The sequence below is a fragment of the Scleropages formosus genome, chromosome 3 (genome assembly GCF_900964775.1).
Source record: "Scleropages formosus chromosome 3, fSclFor1.1, whole genome shotgun sequence".
Taxonomy (NCBI): domain Eukaryota; kingdom Metazoa; phylum Chordata; class Actinopteri; order Osteoglossiformes; family Osteoglossidae; genus Scleropages; species Scleropages formosus.
This window is the reverse complement of record NC_041808.1, coordinates 36638794-36651032: the sequence shown is the minus strand read 5'-3', so window position 1 is coordinate 36651032 and position 12239 is coordinate 36638794.

The window sequence follows — 12239 nt, the reverse complement described above, 5'->3', positions numbered from 1 at the left end:
CTATTGTATCCGACGTGTCGTTTTGCAATGTCAGGATATCAGCTTGCTCAAGGAGGAACTCCAGAGAATTTATTCTTGCCACAATAACGGAGGGACTTTTGATCATGATAGGGCCAGGAAACTAAAAAGAGAGCTGGTAGTGTAGTGGATAGCTCTACTGCCTTTGGACCCAGAGATTACAGGTTTGATTCCCACCTCTAGCTATAGTACCCTTAAACAAGGTACTTATCCTGAATTGTTCCCCCAAAACTACCCAGCTGTATAAATGGGTAAGTGATTGTAAGCATGTAATAATGGTGACCTTCACTTTGGAGAAAAAGCATCACCTGAATAAATGTAATAAAGGCTACTTTGAGGTGGTAGCAAACCAAAGCCTTTCTATTTGGTGCCAGAATTAAAGAGGTATAGGAGAATAAGAAGTGTACCTCCTACCTTTTTAATAAGGTGAAGGATATGAAACTTGTGGGGGGCGCGGGGGCGCGGGGGCGCGGACCACAGTCCTGCTCTCCGGTGGGTCTGGGGTTCAAGTCCCGCTTGGGGTGCCTTGTGATGGACTGGCGTCCCGTCCTGGGTGTGTCCCCTCCCCCTCCGGCCTTACGCCCTGTGTTGCCGGGTAGGCTCCGGTTCCTCCGCGACCCCGTATGGGACAAGCGGTTCTGAAGATGTGTGTGTGTGATATGAAACTTAAGAGAGGTTTTACTTCTCTGCGAAACTAGTAGGGTGAGTCCTTCACTGACACCACCCAGATGTTGGAGGTTGTATCTTGTTTTTATAGACATCTTTTTAAAGTCAGGGAAATGGACCCGGTAACGAAAAGGAGCTTTTTGGATAATTTCAAGTCACGGGTTCCTGAGGATGCCCTTGGCAGCTTAGAGAGCCCCATCACTTTGTGTGAGCTGTCAGAGGCGCTTGGTAAGATGAATTAGCACAAGGTTCCCGGCCTTGACAGTTTACCAGTGGAATTTTATTCCACGTTTTGGGACGTCTTGGGGCCGGTTTTTCTGCGCGTTGTCGAGGAGGTGCTGGGCAGGGGCATGCTTACCAAGAACATGAGGACAGGGGTGCTCTCCTTGTTGCACAAGAAGGGCGATAAAGCCGATCTTGCCAACTGGAGACCCCTTACGATGCTTTGCGTTGATGCAAAGATTATAGCGAAAGTCCTGCCTGAGCGCATGAGGAAAGGAATGGCCAACCTGGTCCACTGGGACCAGAAGTGCAGAGTACCCAGGTGTCTGTGTTCTGGAATTTGCACCTGATCCAGGATGTGATCGCCTGGGCGGAGGACCGAAAGGTCCCCCTCGCGCTGGTCGGTTTGGACCAAGAAAAGGCATTTGACCGAGTGGATCACCGCTTCCTATTTAACACCTTGAGCAGAATAGGCTTCAGCCCTAATTTCCTGAGGTGGGTGCGTGTGCACTACACCGAGGTAGGTAGCTGACTCACCATCAATGGCTCCCTTGGGGGGGTGGGTGCCCCAGGGGAGTGGAGTAAGGCAGGGTTGTCTACTTTCCCTGCTCCTTTATGTTATTTACATTGAGCCGCTGGCGGTTGCCATCCGCGCCCACCCGAGGATTGACTGTCTGCTCCTACCAGGGAGTGGTGGTGAGGCGGTGAAGCTGGCCCAGTACGCGGATGACATTATGTTGTTCCTGTGCTTGGGCTGGTCACTCAGTTAGGCGCTCGGCCTGGTTCGGGCGTTCAGGCGTGCCTCAGACTCGGCACCAAACCTCAGCAAGTCTCTTGTCAAGTTCTTTGGCAGCTGGAAACATAGAGAAGACTGTATCGGTGGTTTTTCCCGATGCGAGGGTCCTCTCAATATGTTGGGGGTCAACTTTCTTACTGAAGGTGCCGTCAGGGCTAATTCAGGAGAACATTTGACCAAAGCCAGACAGAAAATGGGTTTGTGGAGGACAAGGTCCCTCTCCTTAATAGGGGAAAACATTGGCGCTGAAGGTGGACATCCTCCCCACGTTGCTGTACCTTGTGCAGGTGTACCCCTTGCCTCCCACAATGCAGGTCGGCCTCACAAAGGACGTGTTTGATCTTGTCTTGGGGGGCAGGTATGAGTACGTGAGGAGGAAGGTCATGTACCTTCCAAAGGAGGAGGGAGGGAGGGATGTGCCTGACATTCCCCTTAAACTGGATTGTCTCTTCCTCTCCCAGTTATGTAACCAACTGGCAGCATTGATCGAGCAGCCCCACCAGTACTTTGTGCGTCTTTGGTTGGCCCTTCTGATGCGCCAGTTGGTGAAGTCCTGGTCCAACACAGGATAAAATGCCAAGACCCGGCCCGCTCATTACAGCCACGCTGTAAAGTGGAGTAAGACCACGGCAACTGGTCAAAGTAATCCTGTACAGGCACAAAGTGACCAGCCACCCACCCTGCCCGTGACTCCAGTGCGGCGAGAGTGAAACTCTCGCACATGCCTTTTGGGACTGCAGGCAGGTGCAGGAGGTCTGGCATTTGGTGACTCACCTGTGCAGGACGATCGATCTGCAGATGGTTTTGATGTACGACAAAGTCTTGAGGGGATGGAACCCTGGCGCTCAGAAGGCAGCAGCCACCCGGACGTGGCTGGTGATTAGCGTGGCCAAGCAAATGCTTTGGAACGCAAGAACCCAGCTGGTCCAGACAGGGTTAGACTTGGGCGTCCAGGGTGTGTATCGTAAAATCTGGGCCAACCTAACATTTAGGATGGAGAAATATGTCACTCAATGGGGTTACTCAGAAGCCAAAGAGAGGTGGAAGGGCCTCTTTTGGCTGTGACCCCACAGGTTTGTGGCAGATTCTCCATCCTGGGGTAAGTAACACACATCCTTATGCACTTACAAAACACTGTAACCCCTATTTTTTGGTGAATGTAAGTGTTGTGTTTTGTGGTGTGTCATGTGTTTTATGTTAGGTGTAGGGTTTCTAGTCTTTTATGGCACATTTTATTTAAGTTGCACTATTTAAAAATTTTATAGCACTTATTGCACTTTTAAGTAGTCACTTATAAATGACCACGCGTGTGGTGTATTTGTATTAATCATTTACTTATTGTTATTCATTTATTTATTACGTTTAGTTTAGTGTACTGTAGATTAGTTTTGTTGTGTGGGTGCATGTCATGTTCTAATTTTGTATATGTAATTTATCATTCACCTATCCCACTAAAACAACAATAGGGGAGATGTGTTGCGAAAAGGGAATCACCCAAAAACGATAGGTAAGGTGTATGGTAACACCCTGGGAAAAGGTCAGGGTACCGCCCCTCTTGTGCGGTGAATGTTACCGGGTAAGTTTCCTTTTAATCATTCATTATTTTGGTTTTAAGCCTCGGGGTATGTTTTAGTGTTTTAAAGGTTCTGCCATGCGGTTTTTATATTAGTTGGTCTTACTGGTTTTATTGTTTTATTTTAAATTTTCTTGTTGGCATTGCAGTTTTTAGGATTAATTTATTATTGAATAAAGATTTTAATTACCATAAATGATGAATGGAGAAATTTATTCCCATCGAGTTAGACAGTGTGTGGAACCAGACACCTTTAGGTGGGCTAGTGATCCATTCTGATCCGAAAAAAAGAAAAAAAAATTTAGCAGTGTAAGTCCATCCATCCATCATCAATCACTTGTCAAGACAAGTCAGAGCCTTCCTGGCAACAGTGGAAGTTGCTTCAGAGACAAGTGTCTGCTAAATTAATAAATGTAAACCATTATTTCAGCAGGGGTTGTGGTGGCGCAGCGGATTTGACCAGGTCCTGCTCTCTGGTGGGTCTGGGGTTTGCGTCCTACTTGGGGTGTCTTGCAATGAACTGGCGTCCTGTCCTGGGTGTGTCCCCTCCCCATTCAGCCTTACGCCCAGCGTTGCCGGGTTAGGCTCCGGTTCACCGCAACCCCGCTTGGGCCAAGTGGTTTCAACAAATGTGTGTGTGTGCATTATTTCAGCATGATGTAAAATAACTTAAACCAATTATTAATTAATGAGGTCAATAATGGCTGTGTTTCTGTCATGGTCGCGTCTGAGGGAAGCAGCGGACCCAAGTGCAGAGCGGTAATCGTGGTGTCTTCAGGGAAATCCAAGAGAGGAGGTCAGAGGACGGGCAAAGGGTCTTCGAGGTGCGAACGTCGTAACAGGGAGGATCCAAAAGGCGAGGTCAGTGTACAGGCAAGAGGTCGATGATCCGAAGGAGGCAGTAGATCGGGGGAACAAGGGACGGGTTCGGGGAAGGCGTTCGGGAACAGGAAATGGCTGGAGAAGGTCGCTAACGAGGAGGCAAATCAAAGTTCCGCATCAGCTGGTTGTCCGACGCAGCCTTTTATGCTGCCGTCTGCGTTGCGTCCCAGGTGTTCCGTGTTGGCACGGAGGTGTGGGCGTGGCAGTTTCTAGGCAGAATGTACCAGAAACAAGTTGTTTTCCTTATATTTTGAAAGCAATCACATTCAGTAATAAAATTTATGTTAAAAGAAGTACGGTTTGAAATAAACAAACAAGGCAATTTATAGTAATGAACTATTACTTCACTCGCCAATCAAAGAGAACAGTTGATTGTGACTTATGGCAGGTGGAGAAGGACAGATGCTTGGCAGTCATTCTTCCATTGCCCCTGCACAAACACATAGAAACAATCCAAACACAGAATAGGAAACAGCTGATGGTACACTAGCACCAACTACACTTCATTACTGCACTTATGCAAGGCTAGACTTTCAATTTTTACATTTACATTTTACATGTTTCCAAAGTGACTTATAATGTTAACCTACCTACAGCTATTTGTCCATTTATACAGCTGTGTGATTTTTCTGGGGGCAGATGGTAGCATAGTGGTTAGCGCTGTTGCCCTTGGACCCAACGATGGCAGATTTGAGTTTCACCTCAACTGCCATACCCCTGTACAAGGAACTTACCCTAAACTGCTCTTGTAGAATTACCCCTGTATGGGAAACATGCAAGTAGCTTAACTTTGTAAGTCGCATTGGAGAAAAGCATCAGCTAAATGAATAAATATAAATTTAGGGTAATTATCATGCTCAAATGTACTGAAGCAGAAAGTGAGATTTGAGAATGTGACCTTTCGATGCAAAAACAGCAGAAACCATTGCATTATCAGTTGTCCCTAGTTTTTTTATTATTATTAATTTCTTTTTGTACATGCTACACTTAAATTTCATCATACTGATTTTTTCATTGCAGAAAAAAAATGGGTATCAAGAGCCATTATAACAAAATTTTAGATGAAGAGTGTTCATAAATCCAGGGATGCCTGTAGCTTCCTCGTGACAGTTGGCCGGATTCAACTGGTGTTTAACAATGTTTTTACTCATGGTGAAGTGAAAGTGGCTAGGTCCTATGAACATCAAAATCCAGACTTAGATAAAACCCTGACTGAATTCCATAATACAGGCATATTGACTGGATTTTCATCAAGACAGTGGTACTTCCTGTTAATGCAGTTTAGTGTCCCTATGGTCTATTTAAAGAATGGGTGTATTTTTAGGCTGTCCTGTTTGAGGTTGGTAATGGTAGGTTACAGCTGCACTGCCTTTACCTCAAAGCCACTGTGTTTGCCTTTTGTTTGAGCTTCTTTGAAATGTAGATTCTGTGCCTGGACTTCAAGTTTAAAATCAGAAAAAGAACAGATATGTTTATAAGATGCATACACACACAAGCCTGCATGCAGAAAAAAGTGGTAACAGAGATGATCCATTAAGATCACATAACCTTTTGTGACAGCTTGCATTTACATTTACACTCACTAGCCACTTTATTAGAAACACCTATAGAAACACCCTTCTGCTTCATGGAATTATCCAATAGGCCAATAATGTTGCAGCAGCTAAATGCATAAAATCATGCAGTCACTGGTTAAAAACTTCAGTTAAAATTCAGCTCAAACATTAAAGTCCAGAAAAATTGTGGTCAAAGTGACTTCGACCATTGCATGGTTGTAGGTGCAAGAAAGGGTGGTTTGAGTATTTCAGAAAATGCAGAAAATTTATGCCCCCATAAATGTTCAATGGAATTGAGGTCACGTGACTATGGAGGAAGGTTCATAGCAATTAGTTCTTGCAAAACTTGCAGGTATGTGTGGGGTCATTACTATGATGCAATATAAATGTTTCTCCACGATGATCCAAACCAGAGGTTATAGCATGTCTCTGAATAACAGAGTGGTATTTTTCCTTTGTCAGGGTGTTGACCCAAAACATACTTTCCAGCTTTGCCAGAACTAATTGAAGACCAAGGAAGAGCAAAGGGTACTAACTGTCATGGACTTTCCTCCACAGTCTATCCCAGACGCATAATGTAGTCTGTGAAATAAGAAACACCGGGGATGTAGAATTTTTGATAGTTTGGGTCACAGATGAGTATTATATAAAGAGAAAAAGGCTCATAACACTACTGCTTATGTTTTTAATTTTGTAAAACACAGTAACACTATGCTGTTGGACAATCTTCATTTATAACAAGATCAAAGCTTTATTTATAAGACTTTAAAGGTATTCATGTCATCAGTACTGTTTATATGTGCAGCAAGGTCCTAGTTTTACAGGACAGGATGAGGAACAGACTCCAGGTAAGGTGCAATTACTTGTTATTTGGTGGTTTGGTGATTCAAAGAAATGTTGTTGGCTTCAGCTGCTGAAGGTGTGAGTGTATGAGGATGGGCTACAGGTGTGCAAACACTGGCTCTCTAGGATTCCAGGCTGAGCACTGGTTCTGGTTATTCATCATGTCCAAGTTAAATAGACTGTCAGTAATAAACTGCGGAATTCTAGGTGGCTTAATATTGTAAGTCACTTTGGAGAATAACTAAATGAATCACATTTGCATTCACCTACACACACAGTCTGAACCGCTTGTCCCATATGGGGTCGCGGGGAGCCGGAGCTCAACACAGGGCATAAGGCTGAAGGAGGGGAAGGGACACACCCAGGACAGGACGCCAGACCGTCACGAAGCACCGCAAGCGGGACTTGAACCCCAGACCCACCACACAGCGGGACCCCATCCAACCCACTGCACCACTGCGCTACCAGACCCCCCCACGTTCATCTATTGCACATTTATTCTTTTATCAGATGTTTTTCTCCAAAATGGCATACAATTACAGGTATCCCTCAGTATGGGCTTTTGATATCCAATGTTCAATCTACAGAACAAAAATTGGTATGACAAAATCTATCCGAAGTGTGAGTGTATGAGGATGGGCTACAGCATCATGCCAGTAATGCAAAGTGCAGTAATGTATGGTAACAGGTGGGTCTGCATCCAAATCTGTCTATCCGTTGGTGTTTCGGGAGTGTGAGAGTGTCGTTTTATGAGAGTGGGGCATTATGAAAACTGCATGAAGTTCCACAGAAGTGTCTGTCGGACTTATAGGCTGTGTTAATTGATTGATTACCCAAGACAATAGAGCAAATAGCGGGAAAATTATTAAGTGGGTATAGCTATATATGTGTTTTACAGTGTTTCTGTGGTATTTGGGAAAAATCTGAGTTTTTCGATGGGATCAGAACACGGATCGGAATTTTTCCCCATTTAAAGTACTGGTAAATAGGCTTTCAGCATCCATATGTTTATCCATGCTGTTTTCAGGAATGTATTAATTTCATGATTCAACAGATGCCTGCATTATTAACTAATATTTAGTTTGTTAATTTATTTATTTATGCAAACACCCACTAAAGGCAATTTATGTTCGGAAATGCATGTCTTTAGGAGGAAACTGGAACACTTTGCAAACAGGAAGAACATGCAAACCACACAGATGGGGCCCAGATTCAAACCCAAGTCCTCTGGATCAGATTAATAATATGCTCAGTGTTATATGTTCCTTCTGTATGAAAAGTAATGTCAATGGAGATGTTTGGTCTTTTTGAAATGTGTGATTTATTCTTGTTGCATTCATCGCCCCCTGTTGGTTAATTCATTCATTGCCGTAATTTCCACCTTCTGGTTTTTGTCTTTTCTGTATTATCGCGAGACTAGAGCAAGGATTCAGTGTTGGTATTGGCAGCTGCCAAGAGGTGTAGTTCTGTATTTTGATGTGGGCACTGGGTCCACATTGTATTGAAATGTAATGGGCTGAGATGTGTGTTTTAGGACTGCCTGGCCTGTGATGAATATTTGCTTGTTTTAATGGAAGATGGTGTGTTGATTATTGTTGAGTGTCAGATGTTACGTTGTGAATTGAATTGTGTAGAATTTTGTTGTGTGGCCTTATTGGAAACAGATTGCTGTTTCATTGTACGTGGCATCAGAGCCTCCATGTGTGTTTTATTGTTGATGGAGGAATGTTGTCTCATGGATTTTTACTAACATGGTATATGAAATCAATAAACTTTTTTCAATAGACGGGATTCTGAGAAAATGGTTCATGCTTTTGTTTCCAGCAGGCTGGATTACTGTAATGCTTTATTGTCGGGTTGTCTGTACCAGACTGTATCCAGGCTACAGTTGGTACAAAATGCTGCTGCGAGAATTGTTACTAGAACTAGGAAGTACGACCATATAACACCGGTACTTAAATCCTTGCATTGGCTCCCGGTCTCTTATAGAGTTGATTATAAAATCCTACTTTTGACCTATAAGGCAATACATGGCATTGCTCCGGCTTACCTTTGTGAGATCATTAATCTTTATATCCCAGGACGATATCTCTGTTCATTAGATGCAGGTTACCTTAAAGTACCTGTGATCAATAAGACCTCAGTAGGAGGTCGCGCCTTTAGTTATAGAGCATCTAAACTGTGGAATAGTCTATCAGTTACTGTCAGAAATGCCCCGTCTGTTTCTGTTTTCAAATCCCGACTTAAGACGTATATGTTCACTCAGACATTCCACCTAGTAATGTAATTCAACCTGCCTTGGTTATTTATTTTATCACCTTTACAAAAATGCATTTTAAATTTACTTAAGTAACAAATTACTAACTCTGTCCTATCTTCTCGTTGAGCACTACCTCGCTACATAAGACCTGAGGAGGCTGGTCAGTGGTGACAGACGAATCCCATGCTGACAGAGGATGATGTCCATCTGCCGTGACGATCGAGACGTTCCATTCCAAGTCGGGGATCCAAGATGCCATTTACCAACATTATAATTACTTGTTCAACATTGGCTTACAAATTGTTATTTTCTAGAATGCCCAGGAGGGGTGGGCAACCATTGGCCCGTGGACCCCCAGAGGTTTTTTCTCCCTCAACTTTCAGTTGGGAGTTTTTGTTCCTTTCCCCGGCGGCCAGTAGGTATACTTATAGCTCTATAATAAGTTCTTCATTATGTTAGCCATTAGTTGACTGTCTTCTTTGTTTGTATCAATTTTTCTTGCTTTATGCCTGTGTTAAAGCGCTCTGTGTCACTGTGTGAGAAGAGCGCTCTATAAAAAATAAAACAATAATAATAAAGTTTGAGAACATTCATTCAACATACACAGGTAAAGATGTTATACCCCATGTGTATTTGTCAACGACTGTATACAAAGACCCAGTCTAACTAACATGAAGCCACACAGAACATCCAGCGTAGCCAACAGACATCTCCATGACCCGAGACCAAGCACACCCACCAACAAAACCAACAAACTAAACTAACGCACCCATCAAACTAAACCAACATGCCAAACCCACCAAACCAACACACCCACTAACCAAACCAACAAACCAAACTAACGCACCCATCAAACTAAAGCAACACAGCAAACCCACCAAATCAACACACCCACCAGCCAAACCAACACACCCACCAGCCAAACCAACAGACCAAATCAACACGCCGAACCCACCAACCAAACCAACAAACCAAACCCACCAAACCAACACACTGTCACATGGAACCGAGGGAGCCGGGACAGCTGGACCCAAGTGCAAAGTCCTTTGTCTGGAGTCAAGAGATCAGGCAAGTTCTTGGTGTCGGGGACAGGCGAAGGGTCGGTCGATTGGCGGTCGGGGTCAGAGCAAAGATCCACGGGCATGGTCAGGGGATGAAGCGAAGGGTCAGTCGAGGGGCGCCCAACGTTGGAACGAGGATCCGTGGACGTGGAAACAAAGGAAATAAAGCAAACGGTCGAAAACCGGAGAACATGAACTGTGAACTAGAGATGCGTGTGAATGAGATGTGGAGGGTTTTTAAAGGGTGAGCAGTTAGTCAGGAACTGGAGTCAGGTGCTGTTGATTGGATTGTGGGTGTGAATGTGACACATATACACCAACAAACCAAACCAACAAATCCATCAACCAAACCAACAAGCCCAAAGCTAACCAAACCAGCAGGGTACCAACATGAGTACTTCATTGAGGTTGTCAAGTGGACACCTCCCTTTGTCAGTGTTTCATTGAACTAGGCCCACGTCACCTCCAGGAGGCTCAACAGTGCAGTCTGGCATCCCAGAGCCACCCCCTCCATACACATGTTAGATGCCCTTCACCCTCAGGAAATACTGCACCTCCGCTAACTCAACAACCAGTTAAACCACAGCTCATACATACCTTCTAGACACTGCACCTTCATACTCACGAGAAGAAACTGCAAATGATTAAAATTAAATTAAATTTAGAGCCAAACCTTACCTTCCCCCTCTGCACATGTCCAACCACATCCGACAATATCACCGCCTCTTTAACACTTTGGATCGCATCTCTGGGATTCCACCCCTTACCTGTCCTCACCAGCGGCACCACCTTTTTGATGACCTCATCTTTTGACTCTGCTAGAGTCAGCTCCAGACCCACCCTCACACACTTGTACTCTTCCACCAAACTTGCCAGTGGCGGCTCCAACATGCCCTTACCATATAACACTACACTCCTTAAACAGCGTGGCACTCCTAGCCACCTTCTTACTGCAGTACTAATAACCTGCTCAAGCTTCTCAACCTCCCGAACAAAAAACTGATATACTGTAAGCAGCCACTTAATATCCAGCAAGAGCCCGAAACTGCAGACACCCCAACTTTAACTCACCAGGAAGGAGGGATGCATCAATGCTCTTTATATCTTCCACAACCACCTCCCTTAGTGCCGCAACCTGCTCCTTATCACTGAACGCAGTATACCACCTTCCCAAGCTCTTAAGTGGCTTCTCCAGAATAGATGGAATTACTTCCTCATCAATACAAAACTTCTCCTGCACCACCTTCCCACCAACAGTCGAGAGACTCTTTGATTTACTCGGCTTAACCTTCATCTTAGCCCACTTCAAGTTGTCACTGAGCTTGGACAACAAATGACGAGTACAAGGAGCTGCAACCATAACTCTCGTCATATTATCCATAAATGCTCTAATAGGAGGGGGTGCGGTGGCGCAGTGGGTTGGACCGCAGTCCTGCTCTCCGGTGGGTCTGGGGTTCAAGTCCCGCTTGGGGTGCCTTGCGGCGGACTGGCGTCCCGTCCTGGGTGTGTCCCCTTCCCCCTCCGGCCTTACGCCCTGTGTTGCCGGGTAGGCTCTGGTTCCCCGTGACCCCGTATGGGACAAGCGGTTCTGAAAATGTGTGTGTGTGTGTGTGTGTGCTCTAATAGGAGGTAGGGGCATCCCATCCCGCAGCCTCTCACCACCAACAACCCATTTAGAAACCCTTATAAAAACTTCCATTGGCATTGTGAAAGCCAGTGGTGAAATTATACATCCAGCCATGATTCCAACCTCCAACCAATGCCGAGACATTGTATAGCCTTCTGTACTAAAACAAAACTGGATATCTGCAAATAGGTTTTTACCAGCCTCGTAACACTTTCAGAAACCTTAAGAAACCTGAATGCCTCCCACAGCAAACTGCGGAACTGACCCATAAGCAAAAAGAAAAAAAAAAAAAAACTGCCCTCGGTTTGGCGTAATTTGTCAATTGTCTTTGATTCTTTATGTTTATTCACAAGACGTATTGTCAACATGTAAAATGTCTGGCTTGTATTTTAATATGCTGACCTGTTTTTCTGAGTTTGGTGTTTAAGGATGTGTGACAGCCTTCCGTTCCAGATTTATTGATTAAAGCGTTTTCTTGTGACCTATTTATACTTTTATGAAGTTTTATAATAAGGACATTATTATTTGCATGAAGGAGCTTATCTATTTAATACTTTCTATTTTATGTATCTTAAATACTTGAATTTTTGTTTCATTAGTCTTTCTGTACACAATGTTGGATGGATTTTAAGTACTGCCTTTTGTTCTTTTTCAGTTTCACACCTTTTTTTCTGTAGAAAATGAGACAAATCATAACTTTGATGAGAGGGGAGTTCAGCTGTCTGTCAAAGTGTA